This window comes from Gorilla gorilla, chromosome 1, assembly GCF_029281585.2.
Source record: "Gorilla gorilla gorilla isolate KB3781 chromosome 1, NHGRI_mGorGor1-v2.1_pri, whole genome shotgun sequence".
NCBI classification, from domain to species: Eukaryota; Metazoa; Chordata; class Mammalia; order Primates; family Hominidae; genus Gorilla; species Gorilla gorilla.
This window is the reverse complement of record NC_073224.2, coordinates 138,610,161-138,635,112: the sequence shown is the minus strand read 5'-3', so window position 1 is coordinate 138,635,112 and position 24,952 is coordinate 138,610,161. Positions and strand designations below refer to the sequence as shown.

Below are 24,952 nucleotides of genomic sequence, written 5' to 3'. Positions count from 1 at the left end.
CTCACTGCAGCCTCAAACTGCTGAGCTTAAGGGATCCCCCGTCTCAGCCTCCTAAGTACCTGGTACTATGGACGTATGCTACCACACCATGCTAACTTTTTAAAAATTATTATTATTATTATTTTGGAGACAGAGTCTTGCTCTGTCGCCCAGGTTGGGATGCAGTGGTGAGATCTCGGTTCACTTCAACCCCGCCTACCGGGTTCAAGCAATTCTCATGCCTCAGCCTCCCAAGTAGTTGAGATTACACATGTGCACCACCGTGCCTCACTAATTTTTTTGTGTGTATTTTTGTATTTGTAGATATGGGGTTTTGCCATGTTGGCCAGGCTGGTCTTGAACTCCTGGCCTCAAGTGATCACCTGCCTTGGCCTCCCAAAGTGCTGGGATTACAGGTGTAAGCCACCACACCCAGCCTTAAAAAATATTTTGTATAGACAGGGTCTCACTATGTTCCTCAGGCTGGTCTCAAACTCATGACCTCAAGTGATCCTCCCACCTCAGCCTCCCAAAGTGCTGGTATTATAGGTGTGAGCCACCATGCCCAGCTGAAATAATACAAATCTAACACAAACTTTTTTTCTTTCTTTTGAGACAGGTTATTGCTTTGTTGCCCAGGCTGGAGTGCAGTGGCACAATCATAGCTCACTGCACCCTCAAACTCCTGGGCTCAAGGAATCCTTCCACCTCAGCCTCTTGAGTAGCTGGGACTACAGGTGCATGCCACCATGTCTGGCTAATTTTCAAATTTTTTTATAGGGACAGTCTGCCTGTGTTGACCAGGCTGGTCTCAAGCTCCTGGACTCAAGTAATCCTCCTGCCTCAGACTCCCTCAGACTGGGATTACAGGCATGAGCCACCATGCCCAGCCTGCAAACTTCTTAAAAAATATATGAGAAGGGAACTGCCCCAAATTTCCTTCACAAGGCCAGAATTATATTGACATGAAAGCCTGTCAAATAAATTTTAAAAACAGATAATAAAACAAAGAAATAAAAAATTACAGATGAGTATTCCTCATGAACACAGATGCAAAAATTCTGTACAAAATATTAGTACATCAAATTGAGCAATGCCTAAAACGGATAATATATTATTACCAAGTAGAGCTTATCTTAGGAATGCAAGCTTAGTTCAAGGTCTTCTTCAAACCAATCAATGTAACTCACACATCAAAGAGAAAAAGAGAAAACTATGATAGTTATATTCAATATATGCAGAAAAAGCATTTGACAAAATAAAACATCAATTCATGATTAGAAACCTTCACTAAAGGAAGAATAGAATAGAAAGAAAATGCTTTAATTTCATAAAGGGCATCTATGAGAAACTTACAGATAACGTTATGCTCTTTATCGTTATGTAGGTTTTATTTCATAGTTATAAACTTAACTCTGCAATCCAGCTAGGCATAGAAAGGGAATAAGGAAAAGAGAGAACACAAAGGGAACTGCAGTGAGAGTACAAAGTACAAAGATTATAGGATACTGAAGCATATGGGGTGGAAGGGTGCTCTCCCGAGCTACAGAAGGATTGGTCTGGTGGTTAAGTTAAAACACAAGTCAAGCTTATTAGAGTTGTCCACAGTCAGCAATGATAATCTTCTTGTTGGTCTTGCCATTCCTGGACCCAGAGCGGTCCATGGCCTCCACAATATTCATGCCTTCTTTCACCTTGCCAAAGACCACATGCTTGCCATCCAACCACTCTGTCTTGGCAGTGCAGATGAAAAACAGAGAACCGTTTGAGTTGGGTCCAGCGTTTGCTATGGACAAGATGCCAGGACCTGTATGCTTCAGAATGAAGTTCTCATCATCAAATTTCTCCCCATAGATGAACTTGCCATCAGTGCCATTATGGCATGGGAAGTCACCACCCTGACACATAAACTCTGAAATAATTCTGTGAAAGCAGGAACCCTTATAACCAAATCCTTTCTCTACAGTGCTCAGAGCATGAAAGTTTTCGTTGTTTTTGGAAATTTGTCTGCAAACAGCTTGAAAAAGATGAGGCCCAAGGACTGGCTGTTGATGGCGATGTCAAAGAACACAGTGGAATTGACCATGGTGGGTAGTACTGGGCTCCCGGTGGTGGTGGTGTCTGCAAAGCTAACATTATACTTATTGATGAAATATTGAATGTAAACTGGGCACAGTGGCTAATACTTGTAAACTCAACACTTTGGGAGGCCAACACAGGAGGATCCCTTAAGGCCAGGGATTCAAGACCAGCCTGGGCAACATGCGGAGACTCCTATCTCTACAAAAAAAGGCAAAAATTAGCCAACTGTGGTGACATATGCCTGTAGTCCAAGCTACTCAGGAGGCTGAGGCAGGAGGATCACTTGAGCCTAGGAGTTTGATGTTACAATGAGATATGACTGTGCCACTACACTCCAGCCTGGGCAACAGAGCAAGATCCTGTCTCAAGAAATAATAATAATAAAGAAATATTAAATTCTTTCACTGTAAGTCTTGAAACAATGCAAGAAAGTTTGCGTTTATTACTTATTATTTTACACTGCACTGGAGACACTAGCCAATACCATGTGGCAAGAAAAAGAAATAAAATACATGTGATTGCAAAGGGAGAAATGAAACTGTATTTACTTGGAGACAACATGATTTGTTACATTAAAAAAAACTTGTTTATAAAAACCTACAAAGTCTACGTGAATAGTTAGATTGTAGGATACAAGGTCAAAATACACAAATTAACCCTATTTCTTTTTTTGAAATTTTAGATATATATATATATATATATATATATATATATATATATATATATATATATATTGTACTTTAAGTTCTAGGGTACATGTGCACAACGTGCAGGTTTGTTACATATGTATACATGTGCCATGTTGGTGTCCTGCACCCATTAATTCATCATTTACATTAGGTATATCTCCTAATGCTATCCCTCCCCCCTCCCCCTACCCCACAAAAGGCCCCGGTGTGTGATGTTTCCCTTCATGTGTCCAAGTGTTCTCATTGTTCAATTCCCACCTGTGAGTGAGAACATGCGGTGTTTGGTTTTTTGTCCTTGCGATAGTTTGCTGAGAATGATGGTTTCCAGCTTCATCCATGTCCCTACAAAGGACATGAACTCATCATTTTTTATGGCTGCGTAGTATTCCATGGTGTATATGTGCCACATTTTCTTAATCCAGTCTATCATTGCTGAACATTTAGGTTGGTTCCAAGCCTTTGCTATTGTGAATAGTGCTGCAATAAACATATGTGTGCATGTGTCTTTACAGCAGCATGATTTATAATCCTTTGGGTATATACCCAGTAATGGGATTGCTGGGTCAAATGGTATTTCTAGTTCTAGATCGCTGAGGAATTGCCACACTGTCTTCCACAATGGTTGAACTAGTTTACAGTCCCACCAACAGTGTAAAGTGTTCCTATTTCTCCACATCCTCTCCAGCACCTGTTGTTTCCTGACTTTTTAATGATCACCATTCTAACTGGTGTGAGATGGTGTCTCATTGTGGTTTTGATTTGCATTTCTCTGATGGCCAGTGATGATGAGCATTTTTTCATGTGTCTGTTGGCTGCATAAATGTCTTCTTTTGAGAAGTGTCTGTTCATATCCTTCACCCACTTGTTGATGGGGTTGTTTGTTTTTTTCTTGTAAATTTGTTGGAGTTCTTTGTAGATTCTACATATTAGCCCTTTGTCAGATGAATAGATTGCAAAAATTTTGTCCCATTCTGTAGGTTGCCTGTTCACTCTGATGGTAGTTTCTTTTGCTTTGCAGAAGCTCTTTAGTTTAATTAGATCCCATTTGTCAATTTTGGCTTTTGTTGCCATTGCTTTTGGTGTTTTAGACATGAAGTCCTTGCTCATGCCTATGTCCTGAATGGTATTGCCTAGGTTTTCTTCTAAGGGGTTTATGGTTTTAGGTCTAACATTTAAGTCTTTAATCCATCTTGAATTAATTTTTATATAAGGTGTAAGGAAAGGATCCAGTTTCAGCTTTCTACATATAGCTAGCCAGTTTTCCCAGCACCATTTATTAAATAGGGAACCCTTTCCCCATTTCTGGTTTTTGTCAGGTTTGTCAAAGATCAGATGGTTGTAGATGTGTGGTATTATTTCTGAGGGCTCTGTTCTGTTCCATTGGTCTATATCTCTGTTTTGGTACCAGTACCATGCTGTTTTGGTTACTGTAGCCTTGTAGTATAGTTTGAAGTCAGGTAGCATGATGCCTCCAGCTTTGTTCTTTTGGCTTAGGATTGACTTGGCGATGCGGGCTCTTTTTTGGTTCCATATGAATTTTAAAGTGGTTTTTTCCAATTCTGTGAAGAAAGTCATTGGTAGCTTGGTGGGGATGGCATTGAATCTATAAATTACCTTGGGCAGTATGGCCATTTTCACAAAATTGATTCTTCCTACCCATAAGCATGGAATGTTCTTCCATTTGTTTGTGTCCTCTTTTATTTCATTGAGCAGTGGTTTGTAGTTCTCCTTGAAGAGGTCCTTCACATCCCTTGTAAGTTGGATTCCTAGGTATTTTATTCTCTTTGAAGCAATTGTGAATGAGAGTTCACTCGTGATTTGGCTCTCTGTTTGTCTATTATTGATGTATAAGAATGCTTGTGATTTTTGCACATTGATTTTGTATCCTGAGACTTTGCTGAAGTTGCTTATCAGCTTAAGGAGATTTTGGGCTGAGACGATGGGGTTTTCTAGATATACAATCATGTCATCTGCAAACAGGGACAATTTGAATGTTGTCTTTATTTCTATATACTTGTGGCAAACAATTGGAAAGCATACAGAAGAGAACAACTCAAATTCATTTTTATTTCTTTTTTAATTTTCTACCCTGCTAAATGAAAGATTTTCAATAGTACCAAAAAGCATAAAATACTAGAGAATAAATTTAACAAAAGATATGCCAAACCTCTGCAGTAAAACTACATATTTCTGAGAGCTATTAAAGGTGACTTAAATAACTGGGTCAGAATACTAAATATTGTCAAGATGTCAAGTCTACCTAGATTGAATTAATAGATTCAATGTCATTCCAGTCAAAATGAAAACAGATTTTATTTGTAGAAATTGACATGTTTACTTTAAAATTTACATGGAAATGCATGATGCATATTGGATAACCAAAACAAATCTTCATTAGAATAAAAAAAACAAATACACTATCTGATTTTAAGACTGACTACACAGCTACAGTAATAAATGTGGCATTGTGCTGGCATAAGGATAGGCAAACAGGATCAATACACTAGAGAATCCAGAAATATTCGCATGCATATATGTTCAATTCAATTTTAATAAAAGACATTGCAGCAGTTTTAACTGGGAAAGAAAAGTTTCCACCAAATCATTTTGCAAAAACTCTATAAATGTGGAGAAAATTACCTTTGATTCCTACCTTATACCATACACAAACATTAATTCAGGATGAATAAAAAACCTAAATGTAGAACTAAAAGTAGAACACTTCTACAAGTAAACATAGCAAGCATAGAAATAAGCATATCTTTGTGAACTTGGGGCAGACAAATATTTAGGAAAAAAGCACTACATAAAAGGAAAAACCTCTCTTCGTTAAAAGACATGAATAAGAAAATGGAAGAGCAAGCCCTGACCAGGAGAAAATACTCATAATTCTCTCTCTTTCTCTTTCTCTATATGTACATGTATATGAATATGAATATATATATATGAATATGAGGACTTATTTCTCGAATATATAAAAAGATCCTATAACTCACCAGATGTTGAGGAAGATATAGAGCAACTGAAACTCATACATTTGTGGTAGGAGTGCAAAATGTTACATTTGGAAATCTGCTTGTCATTTTCTTACAAATTTATACATCAGACTGTAATCTAACAATTATAATCCCAGGTATTTATACAAAAGAAATAAAAAATACATGTCAACAAAAAGACTTGCACAAGAAAGTTTATGGCAGTCTTATACAGAAAATCTAAAAAATGAGAATCAACACCAATGTCCAGCAACAGGAAAATGGAGAAACAAATTGTGCTATATGAAATACTAATCAGTAATAAAAAGGAATGAACTACCATTAACTGAAACAACACAAATGAATTTAAAAGAGCATTATGTTTAGTGACAGAAACCAGATATAAAGAGTACATACTCTATGATTCCATTTGTATAAAGCTCTAGAACAGACTCTGGATGGAGTAAGGCGGCATGGAAATTAACCACGAAGCGCCAGGAGAGCCTGAGATTATGGAAATGTTTGGCATGGTGGTTAAATGGGTGTATACAATTGTCAAAACTCAATGGAACATATGGAATAGTACATTTTGTTCTATTTAAATTTTGACCTCGAACTCCTGGGCTCAAGTGATCCTCTCGAGTAGCTGAGATTATAGGTGCAAGCCACCATGCCCAGCCCTGATTATCTACTGTTTACTTATTGATACGTGCAACAACATAGATGTATCTCAAAAATATTACATTGAGCAAAAGAAGCCAGACGCCAAAAAGAACATTACATGACTTTATTTATAGGAGGTTTAATTACACACAAAACTGATCTACGTTGATAGAAATCAAAACAGTAGTTGCCTACAGAGGGTGGGGTTTGGCTGCAAGGGAGATTATCTGGGGTGCTGGAAATATCTATATCTTGATTGTGGTATTGGTGACATGGTATAACGTGGTATAAACACGTGTCAAAACTCCTCAAACTGTATACTTATAATCTGTGTATTTTTACTACATGTACATTTTCACTGAATACAAACATTTTTATAAAAAAAGTAACATAAGGCCGGGCGTGGTGGCTCACGCCTGTAATCCCAGCACTTTGGGAGGCCGAGGCGGGCGGATCACGAGGTCAGGAGATCGAGACCACCCTGGCTAACACGGTGAAACCCCGTCTGTACTAAAAATACAAAAAAAATTAGCCGGGCGTGGTAGTGGGCGCCTGTAGTCCCAGCTACTCGGGAGGCTGAGGCAGGAGAATGGCGTGAACCCGGGAGGTGGAGCTTGCAGTGAGCCGAGATCGCGCCACTGCACTCCAGCCTGGGCGACAAAGCAAGACTCCGTCTCAAAAAAAAAAAAAAAAAAAAAAAAAAAAAAAAGTAACATAAGTTTGCACCCATCCAAAAATGACCTGCTGTGGCAAGGATGTAGGCAAATGAGCATTCACATATCTTCCTGCAGGAAATGAAAACAGTATTAGTCTTTTAAACAAGCGATCTTTCATCTATATCTATTTAGAAAATAATAATTATGTCATCTAGTCTAGCAATCTCCTAAAAATCTACTCACTCCTAGAAATCTACTTCATAGAGGTGAAACCACTAGACTGCAAGGTCATTTAAACAATAATGTTTACTGAGACAGTGTTAGTAACAGCAAAAGAAGTGGGGACAAGTGAATGTCCATCGGTTGAGGAACAGCTGAATAAATTATGGTACATCTGCCTCCATGGACCGGAATACACTCATTTAAATGATGAAATGGAGTTATACTGGTTTGAGTGAGAAAAAGATATACAGTTGACACTAGAGCAACACAGGTTTGAACTGTGTGGGTCCACTTATATGTTTTATTTTTTTTCAATAGAAGTTACACCAAGGAAGTGCCTTCCTCTCCTGCCTCCCCTTCCACCTCCTCCACCTTCTCCACCTCTGCTACCTCTGAGACAGCAAGGCCAACCCCTCATCTTCCTCTCCTCCTCAGCCTACTTATGAAGACAATGAGGGATGAAGACCTTTATGATGGTTGACTTCTACTTAATGAATAGAATAGAATATATTTTTCTTCATTATGACTTTCTTAATAACATTTTCTTTTCTTTATTTCTTTATTGTAAGAATACATATATAATCCATATAACATACAAAATATCTTTTTCTTTTTTCTGGTGGTGGTGATATACACGGATTTTTGACTGTGCAGAGGGTCGGCGTCCCTAGATGCTGAGTTGTTCAAGGGTCAATTGTACATAATAATTTAATTTTTGCAAAACAAAGATAAAAGAATGCCACATATGTGTATGCACATAAATCTTATGTCTGCCTGTTTAGAATTCTGTGGTCGGAAGCATATGGCGTTCCTGACATAAATTACCTTAAGGGGGGAGCAGTTGCTGATGTAGTGGAGCGGGAGAAAGAGGAAGAAAGAGAAAGAACCATGCAGAAAGTCTTCACTGAAAGAAAAGCATGCTTTTGATATTACGTTTCTGTACGTCTGCAAAACAAATTTATGTGGTTATATTTGTAAAGACATCTATTAATTATGTTTATTAATGTATTTTGTAAGCATGTTTATTACTAGATACCAAGCAGTATTCTACGTGGCTTCAAATAGTAATTAATTTAATCATTCCAACAGCCCTCTGAGGCAGGTTTGGTTAGTGTCTGTATTTCCAAGATAAGGAAACTGAGGCACAGAAGAGGTTGTCACAGTTACAGAGTTGGTAAGCAGCAAGTCAGGGATTTGAGTGCAGGCATTATCGGTCCAGAGTCTATCTTCTTAACTACTGCATTATGCCCTTTCTCTTTTTAATAAAAAGTAAACCAGCCATCTCCACTCTCCACTGCTTTACTCTATCCCGTAGCTTGCCATTGCACTTGGAAGCCAGTTCTAACTCCTCTGGTGGTCTTTAAGGCCCCGTGACATCCAGCCTCTGCCAAGCTCTCTAGACACCCAGCCTCACTGACCTCTGTCTCTTCTTTGACTTGCCTGTTCTGCATCTTCTTCCCTTGCCTTTTTCTCAGGTCACCTTATAACTGGCTCTGTCACATCCTTCAGATCTCAGTGTAATGTCCCTTCCTTGAGGGGGCTTCCCTAACCACCTATCTAAGTAAGTCTCCTTACACCTCTCCTTTCTTTCTCTTTTTTTCTTTTGAGACGGAGTCTCGCTCTGTCACCCAGGCTGGAGTGCAGTGGCACGATCTCGGCTCACTGCAACCTCCACCTCCTGGGCTTAAGTGATCCTTGAGCCTTAGCCGCCTGAGTAGCAGGGATGACACGCAAGCAACACCACGCCCAGCTATTTTTTTATTTTTTGTAGAGACGGGGTTTTGCTATGTTGCTTAGGCTGGTCTCAAACTCTTGAACTCAAGTGACCTGCCCACCTTAGCCTCCCAAAGTGTTGGGATTACAGGCATGAGCCACCACACCCGGCCTCCCCTATACCTATCATAACAAACTCTTCGTCTTCTTCATACTACTGAATGCAGCCTGTACTTATTTGTGTTATTTGCTTACTGTGTATCTATCTCCTCTGTGCAGTATAAGCCCCAGGGGGCAGGGTCTTTTTAAGTCTTGGCCTCCATTGTATCCCCAGCACTTGCCACAGTGCTTGGTTAATAGCGGGTACAGAAGAAATTTTTTTAAAATAAATAAATACATGAATGAAAGGCAATACTGAAAGGTGAGGAAGGGTTTGGTTCTGAAATCAGACAGACCAGAGTTTGACTCAGTCCTCTAAGATTGGCAGACTTGTGAAACCTCTTGAAACATGTATTGTCATCTGTGAAAGGGAGATAATAATAGTATCTACCCCATAGAGTTGTTGCGAGGATTAAATGAGATAAATTATCTACCATGCACATCGTAGCTAATGCATCATAGCTGCTATTATTACAGCCATCAGTATCATCATGCTGAGGCTGCTTCACAGGCCATTGTCCAGCCCGTGGGGTGACAGAGCTTGGATCAGATCCTACCACTTTTCCAATCAGCTTAGGCTTGGCAGGTAGGATTTGGGGAATAACTTCTAGCTAAGCCTGTGTGTGGAGCAGGCACATGATTGTCATGCCCGTAATAGTGTTGAAAACCAGGAACATTTTCTAGAGAGCCACTTTTTCCTCCTCCCTTGCTTTTCCTAGCCTTCTTTCAGTTCCCTTCCCTTTCTTGGTATTGCTTTTAATACAGCCTGAATTAAGCCAGTCCTCTGCTTAGCTCCCTTTCTGCCACTGGAAAGCATCTTTGGGAGGGTAAGGGATTCTGTTCCTTCAGTTGATAGAGCATGCTTCACAGAGACAGGTATTTGAGGTTGTGTTAAGATAGGTTAACCAGACTTTGAAGGAAACACACAGTGGCTTAATCATAGCACAGAGATGATAACCTCATGGTTTTCTCTTCTTCCTGGGTCTCAGGAAGCGACGGCTACTCCACCCTTCCCAGTGGTTGCTGGCAGAAAACATTGATGTCGATTAGTATATAGGGTATATACAGAGAGTGATGGAAAAGAAAATGCAAATAAGAGCTAAGATATTTTCACAGTGGAAAACAACTGGAAACTGGAAAATAAGAGAGGATGGCCTCAGGAGGTCTTGAATGCCTTATGTTTATTCAAGGTGAGGGGCAGAAGCTATTGGTTCTCTGGAGATTAGCCAGAGAAGACTTCCTGGAAAAGTACCGAATTATCCAGTTGGCCATGGGTGCCAACTCCTAGAGACTTCCTGCCTCCTGCTTTTTTGAACTTATTTTGTAGTTGTCTGAGCATATTGTCTTGTATATGTGATGCTGTCCTCTTTTCCAGGAATGACTTTTCTATTCTGTGTTCCCTTAACTGCCTTAGGAACTCCTGTAACTTTTCTGCGACTAACCTCAGTACCTAGCACAGTGCCTGACACATTATAGTCATTTCCTAAATGTTTGCTGAATGAATGATGGATATCCAGAAAGAAAAAAAAGTTAAATGTTGGGTGCATACAAATCTCTGGAATTAACTATCCCGAAAGATGTGGGTGTGTTGGCTCACACCTGTAATCCCAGTGCTTTAGGAAGCTGTGGTAGGAGGATTGCTTGAGGCCAGGACTTCCAGACCAGCTTGGGCAACAGCTAGACCTTGTCTTTACAAACAATAAAACAATTAGCTGGGCTTGGTGGCATGCACCTGTAATCCCAGATACTCGGGGGGCTGAAAGAGGAAGGATTACTTGAGCCCAAGAGTTTGAGGCTGCAATGAACTATGATTGTGCTACTGCACTCTAGCCTGTGCAACAGAGAAGACTCTATCTCTTAAAAAAATTATCCCAGAAGATTATATAAGTTAACTAAGGAAATATGTCAAAAGAAAGGCTAGACACAGTCCTGGGGGATAGTGGCATCCTGGGTGACAGAGGAGAGCTTGAGTTGGCAGGGGTTTGAGGGGATAGGAAACTGGAGGTTGTGTCCTGCACAGAGAGTCTGGTAGAGGGAAAGTAAACAGGCTCTGATATCCAGCACTCCTTTACTAGCTTAAGCTAAGTAAAGGTTAAGCTTAGGTTAAGCTGTACTCATCATTCAGTGGTGGCTGAAAGTGGCACCTGAAGAAGCTCTTGGGCTTGCCTCAGAGGGACATCTTTAAAAGGAGCACCAATTGTTATCTTTTCTGAGATGGTTTCAGTGAAGGCAAGGTTGAATGGAAGGATATATACTGACCACTAAATCTCTTACAACTCTTTGTTTTTATCTGATGGTAGGATTTAAAATTTACATGTACTGAATATTCATATACGCAGTCAGTCTTAGATTATCCCAGGGCAGAGTGCATATATTGATTGGATTAGTGGCCCATCACAATCATTTTTGATTTCAAGCTCTTGCTAAGATAATTACAGACTCTGTAATTAATCCCTTTGTTGAAATTATTACTGTCAGTGATTATTCTGACATGGAGTTAATGCAAGGATGCTTTTCTCTTGCAAAGCAGTGTTTCCCTTCTCCTTTCCACTGATTGGCATTTCAAGAAGAAAGAAGGCAAGCAACACCTTTATGTATTAGCCTGAAGAGACTGCTGTTTAGGAGAAGCACATGGCACAGTGGAAAGGAGACAGAACAGGTGTCTGTCATTCATTTAACAGTTATTGAGCTCAATAACTCAATAACTGTTAAATAATATTAGCAATAATAACTATTGAGTTCAGTAACTCAAAAAGTATAATAAGTACAGGCTAGGTGCCTTAGGTTCAAATCCTAGCTCAGTCATTTACTAGCTATGTGACCTAGGGTGACTGACCATCCCAGTTTGCCCAGGACTGTCCTGGTTTTAGCACTGAAAGTCCTGCAGTCTGGGAACTCCCTCAATCCTGGACAAACTGGGACAGTTGATCGCCCCAGTTAGTCACTTGCACTTATCTATAAAATACGGAAATTTCTTATTTTTTGTATCGTGAGTTTGGTGTGAGGGTCAAATGAGATAATGTGAAAGAATTTTGTAAATTATAAACTGCTATATAGACATAAAATACATTCCGTTTGTCTTGTTTTCTTGTCTCAGGTACATGTAGCAAAAAGCTTGGCTATAGAACTGAATTTGATACTAGGGCTAAGGCAGGCACTGAGGGATGGGGGACCCCTGGACTCCTCAAGCTCTGGGAAAGTTTCCATCTGACTGCAAAGTTTGGGGCCTGAGTGGACAGCATATTGCATCAGAATCCAGCAGGCAAATTGTAAAGAGATCCATACAAGCTGGCAGTGGGCTTCTGGTATGTTCTCAAAGCACAGTTGTCTGCAAGTAGGCACCAGGGCAACAGCCATAGGCCTGACAACTTAGGAATCTCTTTGGGAGAGGATTGGCAAGAGCAGCCCAGGTGTTCTAGCAGAGGGACCTGGAGTATTGGGACAATACCTGTAACAGCATGAACAGGACCAAAACAGGCACCAAGGCAGAGCCCTGTTACCAGACCAAGACCCAAGGCTGAGGATGGATCCTTAGTCAAGATGACTCAAAGCTGGGCCCCAGAATGTGAGGCTGAGGCTGGAGGTAGGAAGAAGTGTCTGTGAGAGGAAGATGGGGTAAGAAAAGTAGATTTTACAACTCGGCTGCAGACAGATCTTAGCTGCACGGTTTTACTATCTTTTTACAGTTTGATATTCCAGAAGAGCTGATTATACACTCCCAACTCTTTGTATCACTTTTTAAAAACTGTCTTCTCATTACTTTTCTGTTTATTTTAAAAATGATATTCAGCACATTTTTTTTCAAAGAATTCACACCATGTGCCACATCTGGGGAACAGTGAACAAACACCTCCCATGTGCTAGGTCATGAGCTCACATCGCTGTGAGGCAGGTATTATTTCTCCCATTTTATATGCAGGGAAATAAGGTTCAGAGAAGTCAGCTAACTAACATAAGTTTACACAGTAAGTCATGAAGTTAGGATTTGAACTCAGTTCTGACTTATGCAAAAACCTACGGTCATTCCATTCAGGGATCCAGCTTCTCAGTTGGAGTCCTCAAAGAATGAGTGAGATAATGCATCACTCATTCAGGTTATCACCCTGTCCACAGTTGGGTTGTTTTTCTTATAAGCATGTATTGTCTCCCTCATTTACTGAACCCATCATGATTATAAACTTCTCATTTGTATCCAAATCATCAACAATCCAGAAAGTCCTTGGAGTCAGTGCCACTTACAGTGCTGGTCTGCAGACTGTTACAGGTTCACAAAGATAAGGGACTTGGGCCAGAATGTAAATCAAATACTTCACTAAGCACACTGTGTAGTATGACTGACTTTTTTTCCCCCTAAAGCAAGACTTTTTATGATGAAGCAATAAGTGCCTGCCTTGACTTTACATTCTGGCACAAGTTCTTTATCTCATAACAGATCAGGAAAAACAGTTGGAGGACAGACATTGGTCCAGAAGTTGGCATTTGCCCAAGGACAACACTTTTGAGTAACGCTGCTGAAGTTAACATCCCCTCTCCTTCTTACCCCTTGCTGTCATCAACTGTGGATAATTGTACCAGCCTCTCAGATGGTCTCTCTGCTTCCAGTATTTCTCCTCTAATGTATTCTCCGCTTCGTTGCCAGAGAAATCTTTCTTAAATGCAAACTTGTGACACTTGCATACTTAAAACCCTTCAATGGCCCCCACTTTCTCCTAGATAAAGTCCAAACTCCTTCACAGGGGGCCTGGCTTTCCTGATCCTCACCAGCTTTATTTCCTTCTAGGTTCCAGTTTTGCTGAGTCCCAAGTAGTTGCATACATGAGCCACGTTCTCACATCACGACTTTGCATGTGCTGTTCTGCAGTCCCTGTTGCTCTCTGGCCCTCTTCTCTCCCTCCTCACCCCGTCTCACACACCGGCATTCTCTTGGCCTGGCTAATCTCTACTGATCCTTTAAACAAGAACTTCCAAGGGATATGAGAATAGAGGTGGGATTTGTAAGATTTTATTGTTTCAAATTTAGAAGTTGGATAGGTGGAGAGGAGCAGGGAAGACCATGCAGTAGGGATTAGGGAGCAGAATTATGGAGATCATTTAGAAGGCTGTTGCCAGACCTGTGGTGAAAATTGCCTGGGAGTGAGGCAAGGAAAATAAGGATGTGGTGTGGAGAAAAGCTTCCCCCTAAAGCAGTATTGGTGGCCCCTGGCAATCAATCACAGATGGAGTGATTGATTCTGAGCAAAAAGGTAATGCAACATGGTAAACAGAGACAGTTCCTACAGACAAACTTTTCTGGGGTGCTTTGGCAGTGGCCAAAGGCCTTGGAAGACTTGGAAGAAGGACTTCTCACTTTGGCTGCTGAAGTACTCCTGTCTCTGAAGGGCTTGAAAGCACTACTATTAAGCAAGGAATGGCTACTGCTAGCCTGGGAAAATGGTGGTGGGCTTGGCAAGTTGCAGGAGGCAATTAAATTGTATCCATCCCCTCCTCCCACACACTCTGAGTTTGGAGGCTGTGGACCGCAAGGATGTCAGCTCTAAAAACATTTGACAGCCCTGGGGAGAGCCTCTGGTTCTTCCTTATCCATGACAGGCAAGGCAGACCACAGGTCACAGTTTCTCCCTGGCCTCTGTTAGCCTCTGATAAGCAAAACCTTCGGTGGGGAGAAATTGTTCTACTTTTTTACTTACTCAGATATAGTGAAATGTGTGCTTTTTCCCACTTCTGGGAAGCTAAGATTTATTAGAATCTGCAAATTGCCTCCTTCAAGTAAACATTATATAAAACGGTCCTAGTTTCCTAGTGGGAGTTTAGTTTGTAGGCTAGTTCTACAAAGAGATAAACAGGGGTTTGTCCATTGTGTGCTCTCCAAATGCTCTATAAAGATTAACTCATTAATCCTCAGCCTCCTTGTGAGGATTGTTATCCTTCTTTTTCAGCCGTGGAATTGGGACGAAGTGCTGCACGGAGGGGCCTTGCCCAAGGCTACGCAGCTGGTAGACGGGGAAATCAGGCGGTTGCCGGCCGCCTCGCAGGCAGCTTTCCCTGTGAGGAAGGAGGTGCCTCGGGCCTCTGAAGAGGTAGCTGGGATAGCCTGAAATGAGCTGCTGAAAGCCCACGCTTCAGAAAGACAAAAAGCAAGCAAAACACACTGATGTGGTTGATACTCGCTGAGGATGTGCGATAACACAGACAGTGCCCGGGTTGAAGTGGGCCTTCCAGAGTTCCGTGGCAGCCGTGAAAGGAAAGTTAAATGAATAATGGCAACAACATTGTAAAGGAATGTTTCAGTACCTGAAATGTAAAGTGCATGAACGGTTACCAAGATTTGTCGTATTGTTATACTATTGCCTTATGTTTGTACGGTGCTTTCCAGTTCTGAAAGTGCTTTCACATGTTGAATGATTTGCTCACAATAGTTTTTCAAAGCAAATAGGTAGATATGGGTGGAATGACGTCTCCCCCTTCCCAAATTCATGTGTTGAAACTCTAAGCCCCAGTACTTCAGAATGTGACTGTATTGGGACACAGGGCCTTTAAAGACTTGAACAAGCTAAAATGAGGCCCTTAGCGTGGCCCTAATTCAATCTGACCAGTCCTTAGAAGACGAGGAAATGAGAACACACAGATAGACAGCAGGGGTGCCAACATAACAGAGGAAAGGCCACGTGAAGACACAGCAAGGAGGTGGCCGTCTCCAAGCCAAGGAGAGAGGAGAAACCAAACCCGCTGACACCTTGATCTTGGACTTCCAGCTTCCAGAGCTGCAAGAAATAAATTTCTGTTGTTTAAACCACTCAATCTGTCATCTTTTGTTATGGCAGCCCTAGCAAACTAATATAGTAGACCATTTTGGAACACCTTTAAACATGTTAGAAATACTCATTTCTAACTAGAAAATATTAGTCACATAACAATTAGTTACATAACTTCCATACTGTCTCAGTAATAATAATATTAAAGATGACTCACACCTACTGAGCCTTCACTGTGTGCCAGACACCATGTAAATGTCCTACTTCATTTAATCCTCATAAAATGCCTCCAAATAAACAAATAGGGAAGAAGAAATAGCTCTTCCTTACAGTAGAATTTCAGCTGATACATGTAGAAGGAATCAGAAAAATAGAAGATTAATATTTGGCAAATGCCATAGTAGTAATTGCTGTAGGCAAGCCCCATGGATGGATACTACAATTAGTTAGTGAAAGTATGAGAAATAGAATATTTGTATAGTCTCAAAGTATCTCCCTAAAAGATATTTACTAATTACAAAGGGAAAAAATAGTAAGCTTAACAGTGGAGAAACCCAACATACATCACTTTAACCAAGTGGTCAAGAATAACCTCATCAATAATAGGACATACCAAGATCATGTACCTCCAGATATGATGCACTGAGAAGGGCACAATATCCTATTTGTGCTATTCTTGCCGAAAATGCATAACTTCAATCTATTCATGAGAAAACCTGGGGGACATTTTGAAAATAACTGGCCTGGATTTTCCAAAACTATCACTGATTGAAGAAGATGAAGAAGATATAATAGCTAAATGCAATATGAGATCCTGGATTGGATCAAAAAAGAGAAATCTGTGGGAAAACTGGTGAAATTCAAACAAGGTCTGTAGATTTGGTTAATATTGTTGTATCAATGTCAATTTCCTGGTTTTGATAATTGCATTACATTCATGTAAGATACTAATATTTCAATAAACTGGGTGAAGTGTATATAGAAACTACAATTTTTGCAACTTTACTGTAAGTCTAAAGTTATTTCAAAGTAGAATTTCTTAAAAAAACCTTCCTGTTCTAGTGAGTGTACAGTTTCCGTTATGCAAGATGAATAAGTTTTAGAGATCTGCTGTGCAACATTAATGTATTGTGCACTTATAAATTTGTCGAGAGGGCAGATCTCATGGTAAGTACTCTTACCACAGTAAAAAACAAACAAATAAAAATCCCTTTTAACTAGGTGCTATTAATATTTTCTCAAGTAAGTTGGCTTACTCAGGGTGAGACAGCTTGTTAAGGGTGGAGCAAAGCTATGTACTCAGGCTGTCTGACTCTAGAGCTTATCCTGTACCCTATGATATATCCTCTTAGTACTTTTAGGAGACAGTGGAATTGTTAGCTTAGTTTTAATTTTTCATAGACTTGTATTCCTTTAGTCCTATGTTATAAAAAGCTTTTTCTAAATCATCCTGCCTCCCTTTAGCCCACGTGGAGGAGATGCTGGCAGAGTTGTTGAGTCAGAAGAAATACAAGCATGAGTAGGACACTGTACTGGAAACCATTGCACACACAAAGAAGTAGCCGACTTCTCTGCTCTCCTCAGGAACTTACAAAGAGCTGAGACAGACAAAAGACAACTAACAATACAGAGCAGAAAATAAGCACCAACAAAGTAGTAGAGGCTCTGTGTGCCATGGGACGTTAGAGGAGAGAGGCCTGGTATAAGCTTCCTGATGGAAGGGGGAGGTGACATTTGACCTGAGCCTTCAGGAATGAGAAAGATTGCCAGAAAAAAAAAAAAGAAAAAAAAGAAAAAGAAAAAAGGAAAACCATGGGGAAGAACATTGTAGATAGATAGAGAAATTGCAGCCATCGGAGGTCTGTGCCTTGCCACCTGTTGCCCCTCATGTGCAGCAAGTCAATAGATGGAGACATGGGGTTGCAGCAGAGAACGAGGTTTAATAACAGGACCACCAAATGAGGACATTGGAAGGAACCTCAAATCCACCTCCTAAAGGAATTTGTGGCTAGGGGTTGTAGAGGTTTGGGAGTAGGCTGAAATTTGGAGATCATTGATTGGTCAAAGAGTGGAGGGTGAAGTCAGGGCAAAGAGATGAAGAAGCTGTATTTTCATGCCAATTCCATTCCTCCTCAGTGGGGGTCTTCAAACTGGTTAGCATCAGCTATTTTGCTGGAATTTGGGATCTGAAAAACATCTTAAACAGTTCCTAAACAAAAGCCTTATGATTCTAATGTCAGAGATCCTGTCTACAGGAGCAGTGGAGATGCAAATCAATTCTTAAAGTCTTATGATCCTAATGTCAGAAATACTATCTAGGCTGGGCTGAGAGACTGAGGCAGGAGGATCGCCTGAACCCAGAAGTTTGAGACCAGCCTGGGCAACGTGGCAAGACCTTAATTCTACAATTAAAAAAAAAAATTAGATGAGCATGGTGGCATGCACCTGTAGTCCCAGTTACCCTGGAGGCTAAGGTGGGAGGGATCACTTGAGCCCAGGAGGTCAAGGCTGCAGCAAGCTGCGATTGTGTCACTGCATTCCAGCCTGGGTGACAGAGTGAGACCCTGTCTCAAAAAAATAAATTAATAAATTAATAATAATAATAATAAAAGAAATCCTATCTATAGGAACGATGGGGATGCCAATGATCAATATCTAGTGCTACGTTATTTTCAGCAACAAGAAAGTGGATCAAATTACAGCCTGATTAATATTTCATTACATCTATATTTCTGTCCAGAACCCAGCATGCAATTCTTGTCGACCCTGTGAGGACAGTTCCAAAATGACTTAGGGAAAAATAAATGGAGGGTCGAGCATGGTGGCTCATGCCTGTAATCCCAGCACTTTGGGAGGCCGAGGTAGGTGGATGATCTGAGGTCAGAAGTTCGAGACCAGCCTGGCCAAAATGGCGAAACCCCGTCTCTACTAAAAGTACAAAAATTAGCTGGGTGTGGTGGCGGGCTCCTATAATCCCAGCTACTCAGGAGGCTGAGGCAGGAGAATTGCTTGAACCCAGGAGGCGAAGGTTGCAGTGAGCCGAGGTTGCGCCACTGCTCTCCAGCCTGGGGGACAGGAGACTCCATCTGAAAAAAAAAAAAAGCATGCACATGCACCTGTAGTCGCAGCTACACAGGAGGCTGAGGGAGGAGAATCTCTAGAAACCTGGGGGCAGAGGTTGCAGTGAGCCGAAATCATGCCACTGCACTCCAGCCTGGGTGACAGAGCGAGACTCTGTCTCCAAAATAAATAAATAAATAAATGGAGGTGAAAAAGCCCAAGAGAGTTGACCAGACCAGCTAGACTGCAATGCACAGTCACTGTGTATTTCAGACAAAGATATTCTAGCAGGGATCCCAATCTAAAATGCCTTCCAGGGCCATACACATGTGTGGGGCATGGAATAAGATATTGAAGAATGATGGGAGTTCTGGCAAATTAGAGAGGGCTTGCCAAAAAGCATTACAGATTAAAACAAAACAACAAAACCAAATACTACCCTAGACAAACACATTGCTGACCAGATTCTGCCCAAAGGCTGTTGATTTGAGCCTACTTGTGACATAAACTAAAACATTCTTAGCTGTTACAATGGTAGCATAACTTATCAAACGAATGAATTATTTGGAGCTTTGTACTAAGGCTGTGGATTCAGATGTGTGATATTAATTCATTGTTTCACTTTCTAAGGGTTCTAGGCCAGCAGCAGTATTGTTGTTAGGACATTACTGCCACCTAGTGGTCATTACGGCTGTGCCAGCACCAAAGAAATCTGTGTATGGAGCTTTCATCTTCCAAATGTTTGTCTTGTGACGCATGCCACAAAACACTCAAATAAGCTACATAAACCTTTTTATACTGCAGTGGTAAACAGCTCGCAAGTGGTGAGGACTGTTGCTGTTGTATAATTAATGTTGTGACTGGGAGGATTGTGTTTACTTAGTTGGTGTCTGGTCCGTGTATTTTTTTCTGCCACTGTTGTGTGTTTGTACTAATGCTATCTCTTTGGCATAGGTATAGAAGTTCATCAAGTATCTGAGAGGCTGTGTTGAAAGGATTAAATGTTTGAGGGGGCAAAGAAAAAAACACTGGAGAAAGGATCAGATTTTGATATATATGTTAGCTGTGTGACTTTGAACGAGTCACTGGGTCTCTCTCTATATCAGTTCTGGCTGCTCAAAAATGTGGGGTTGGACCAGATGTGGTGGCTTACCCCTATAATCCCAGCACTTTGGGAGGCCAAGGAGGGAGGGTTGCTTGAGGCCAGGAGTTTGAGACCAGGCTTGGCAACATAGTAAGACCTGTCGTTACAAAAAATAAGAAAACAAAAATGTGGGAGTTCTCCACCAAACCCCGTGCGGGGGAGGCGTCATCTGAGGAACATCATGGGTTTAGAAATCTTCATGGATCTTTGTCTGGGTGTGAGGGCTTGGGATGAGGGGAAGAGGTTAAAAAGGAAGGTCCAGACTGTTTTAACCAGAACAGGCCCCACTATAAAAAGTTAATTCAAAAAATTTTATTTTTGAATAGGTAATCCATGTAAGTGATTCAAAATTCAAGAGGTAGAAAAGAGCACATAGCAAAAAGTCTCCTCACTAATCTGCCCCACATTAGAGGAAACCAATGTCACAATCTATTATCTATATTTTTGGAGATATCCCCCATATTGCCCCACCTCTTTCTTTTATTAACACAAATAATAACATCATACACAGTTCTATAGTGCTTCTTTTTATCTATTTATATATTGCAGTTTCATATAATATTTCACTTATTCTTCAGTATGCTCAGACTAAAATTTGACTAGATGCTCTAGAAATCTCTTTTGCAAGGGCATTGACTCTTTTTTACTTTTACTCTTTTAAATGTTTTTAGCGACAGGGTCTCACTTTGTCACCCAGGCTGTAGTGCAGTGGTGCGATCATAGCTCACTGCAGCCTTGACCTCCTGGGCTCAAGAGATCCTTCTGCTTCCAGAGTTGCTGGGATTACAGGCATGAGGCACCATGCTTGGCAGCATTGACTCTTGAGCTCACATTTTTAATCTAATATAAAATAAATGATCCATAGATTTGTAGCTATGCAGAGACAAAAACCATTTGTCTTGGTGTCAGACCTCTGAGAGACAGGAAGAGAGTGAGCCCTAGGAGAAGGCCTCTTTCAATATTTTCAGCTACAAGGCTTGTTTGACTGCTGTTAACCATAATCCGTAATCATGATCCACAGTAAGCAAAGCATGGGGGAGCACAACAGCACAGAAGCTGCTCCATAGGCTGAATCACAGGCTGAATTACAGGCTGAATCACACCTGTAATTCCAGTACTTGGAAGACTGAGGCAAGAGGATCGCTTGGCCTAGGAGTTTGAGGCCAGCCTGGGCAACATAGCAAGACCTCATCTTTATTTTAAAATAAATAAATAAATAAATAAATATGAAAGAAACTGCTCGGGCACAGTGCTGGATGTATCCACAGCTGTAAATGAATTTGAAGGTTTCGGAAGGATAGAGTAAGAAGGTGAGGAGCAATCACTTTAGAAATCTTGTTACATTTTAAGTTAAGTAGAGATAGACTGCTTCTTCCATAGATTTCTCTATTGGATTTTTTCTTTCTTTCTTTCTTTAAACAGGATCAAATTTCCCTTAGAACAGCGACTCTCAACCCTAATTGCACGTTTGAATCATCTGGGAGCTTTCAGAAACTCCCACAGTCAGAGCCCCATCTGTAGGATTCTGATTTAATTTGTTTGGGGGGTGAGGCTTAGCACCTGGCATTTTTGGAAAGCTCCGTAGATGATTCTAGATGCAGCCAGGTGACAACAGAGTTGTAGCTTCCGAGTGACTGGCTAGTGATGCAGTTCCTTTCTGCTCTACTGGGTGGTTGTCTCCAGGCAAATGGCCCAGATTCCTTCTCTGCTTCCTTCCTTTAACCTTCCCTTTCTGCCTTCTTTTTATTGCATGATCACTATCTGTCTTGGATTGTTGCTTATTTTGATGTTTATCAGTCTCCGGAGCATACAGATCCCCCTCAGGTAGTCTGAGCTGGAAACTGTCAACTCCTACCCTTTGCAGTTTCTCTCAGATTCAGCTACCAAGCATGTCACCTGAGGGCTGTGGTTCATAAGTTCTAGGTCGGAGGTTCTTAGACTAGCAGCATCAGCACCACCTCAGAAGTTCTTAGAAAATCAAATTCTCAGCCCATCTCAGGTCTAATTTAGCTCACTAAATTAGAAACTTTGTGGGTGGGACTAAGGGTATTCTATTGGTAGCCTTGAACCACAAGCTTGTAGCATTTGGAATTAGTTGTGCTGTCATGGGTGCTCTATCTTGAGGCTTTGGTATGCATGTTGGGCACCCAGAGGCTGAACAAGTTGCAATCTTCCTTCAGTGCCCCCACCATTTCCATCTTATCTTGGTGCTAGAGATAAACTGGGCTTCTTTCTTGATTTCTCTGCTTTGCACCTGAGCACTCCACGATGCTAGGTCCTTCCCAAACTCAGTCCATGCACCCCTACCCCCACCATCCTCATCCCCTGTGACTCCTGATCCTAGGAGAGACCTCTCCAATTCCCCCAAGCCAGAAACAGATTTTTCCAAGGGGAGTGCCTGGAAGACTTTATGTTTATGCTTAGTAACTTCATTTGCCAGACTGCCCAGCAGGACTAAGCCTCTTCCTCCTTTGTGGCTTTGCTGATGACTCTGCTCTGAAGCCTGATGACTTAACTAATTGGTGCTAAATTTTCCTGTACTGAGACATGATTTTATCAGCTGTAATTATCAAGCAATGGGACCTGATTTGGTTTTAAGCAGTCCTAGAACTTAAGCACCTCAGTGAATGTTGTCCTTCAAAGTAGTTATCAGGGGAAGCCACCCACTTATTCTAACAAGGCTGTCATTGTTGAAAAATCTGACTGAAAACGCTCTCCTGGGTCTGATGCAATGCAGAGTCTGATGTTTGTGCTCCTGCCTGATTGGGTTGCATCTTCCACCACCATCTCCCACGTGCCCATTGCTTTAACCACACAGCAGTTTCCTATTTCCTGAACTTACCCTGCACTTTCACATCTCCATGACTTTGTTATTCTTATTCAGCTTGGATTGCTCTTTTTATGCCTTTCTCTCCTTATTAAAATTCTGTTTTTCCTCCAATGGCCAACTAAGATGCTACTTTTCCTATGATGCTTTTCCTTATTCTTCAAATCAAAAAGATGGCTTGCTTTCTTCTCACATGTCATAGTATTTCACTTTTGCTGGTAATGAAGCATGTTTGCTTGAGTAAGTATTCCCTTCTAATGTACGCTTCTTGACAGCAGGGACCATGGAAACCATCCATTCCTCTTGCAGTGTCCAACACAGTAAGAGGTTGACAGCTGTCTATGAAGAGCCTCCATAAGGAACCAAGTGAGGAAATCAATTTATTTAGTTTATGTATTTATTGAGTTTACCTATTTAGTTTATTTATCACTCTGTCACCCAGGCTGGATGGCACAATTATAGCTCACTGTAGCCTCAACCTCCTGGGCTCTAGGGATCTGCCTGCCTCAGCCTCCCAAGTAGCTGGGACCACAGGCACATGTCACCATACTGGGCTATGTTTTTTTGTTTGTTTGTTTTTGTTTGTTTTTTGTTTGTTTGTTTGTTTTGCAATGGAGTCTTGTTCTGTTGCCTAGGATGGAGTGCAGTGGTACCATCTCGGTTCACCGCAACCTCCACCTCCTGGATTCAAGCAATTCTCCTGCCTCAGCAGGACAATTGTAATCCCAAGTAGCTGGGATTACAGCCGCCCATCACCACACTCAGCTAATTTTTGTATTTTTAGTAGAGAGGGGGTTTCACCATGTTGGCCAGGCTGGTCTCGAACTCCTGACCTCAGGTGATCCGCCCACCTTGGCCTCTCAGAGTGCTGGGATTACAGGAGTGAGCCACCGCACCCGGCCTACTGGGCTAATTTTTAAAGTTTCTTTGTAGATACAAGGTCTTGCTTGTAGATATGAGGTCAAGCCCAGGCTGGTCTTGAGCTCCTGGCCTCAAGCGATCCTCCCACCTTGACCTCCCAAAGTGTTGGGATTATAGGCATAAGCCACCATGTCCAGTTTATTTAGTTTATTATTTAAAAATGGTATTATACCGTGTCTGATCACTACTTTAATCACCGTAATTAGAAACAAAGGACTCTAAGCTATTTCACACAATCATTCATCTTAAAGGATAAAGATTCAATGAGTTTTAGGAATAAAGAAAAAATGTGTCAGGCGTGATGGCTCACACCTATAATCCCAGCACTTCGGCAAGCTGAGGTGGGAGGTTTGCTTGAGCCATGGGTGGGTGGAGGTTGCAGTGAGCCAAGATCATACCACTTCATTCCAGCCTGGAAGACACTGTCTCAAAAAAATAAAATAAAATAAAATAAAAAAGTTAAAGAAACGATATATCCCTAAGCACTAGCAGCTGGGACTAAGTATATAACCTCCCAGTAAAATACTTTGAAGGGGGACAGTGTGCCTTTTCTTTGTTAAAGGCCCTTCCTGTTGCTAGAAGCATATCCTCTGTGATATTAATGTATTTTCAAAAGGGCTTTGAGCTCCTGCAGCGGAAAAAAGTGCTACAAAGTCTAGCAGCATCTCAGAAAATTGGGACAGATGGCCTCAGGTTTCTCTACGTCAGTGCATCTCTGTGGTTTCAATTTTTTGACCACCAAAAGGAGGAATTGGATTTGATGAACCCAGTGGTTGCAGTGGCTCTGGGAAAGCAATGTGGTTGAAATTTTATGCTTCAGTTGGAAGGGAGCACCCAGTGCCATGCTCAGGACTTTTCATTGTGGTATTTGGTCTTCTTTTCTTTTTTTGCTGTGGGTCTTATTTTACTAATGCTTCATGAGAACATTTCATTGCCCTATTTATCTTCCCAGAATCTAAACTGGTCTTGAGTCATATTTGGTGTGCTCTGATTTCCAGGCGAGTCCACGCACCACAGACTTGCCTTTCTGCGGTGGTGAAGAATCCCCCTGATGACTGTGGTACCCCACATTGTAACCTTCTAACTCCTCCCCCATCTGTGACTCACTAT

At 41.3% G+C, this 24,952-nt stretch overlaps 1 pseudogene; it reads right to left on the bottom strand.

Moving 5' to 3' along the window:
* Window positions 1–1,571: 1,571 nt before the first annotated feature.
* LOC101129474 (peptidyl-prolyl cis-trans isomerase A-like) lies at window positions 1,572–2,065 on the bottom strand (annotated as a pseudogene).
* Window positions 2,066–24,952: the final 22,887 nt, after the last annotated feature.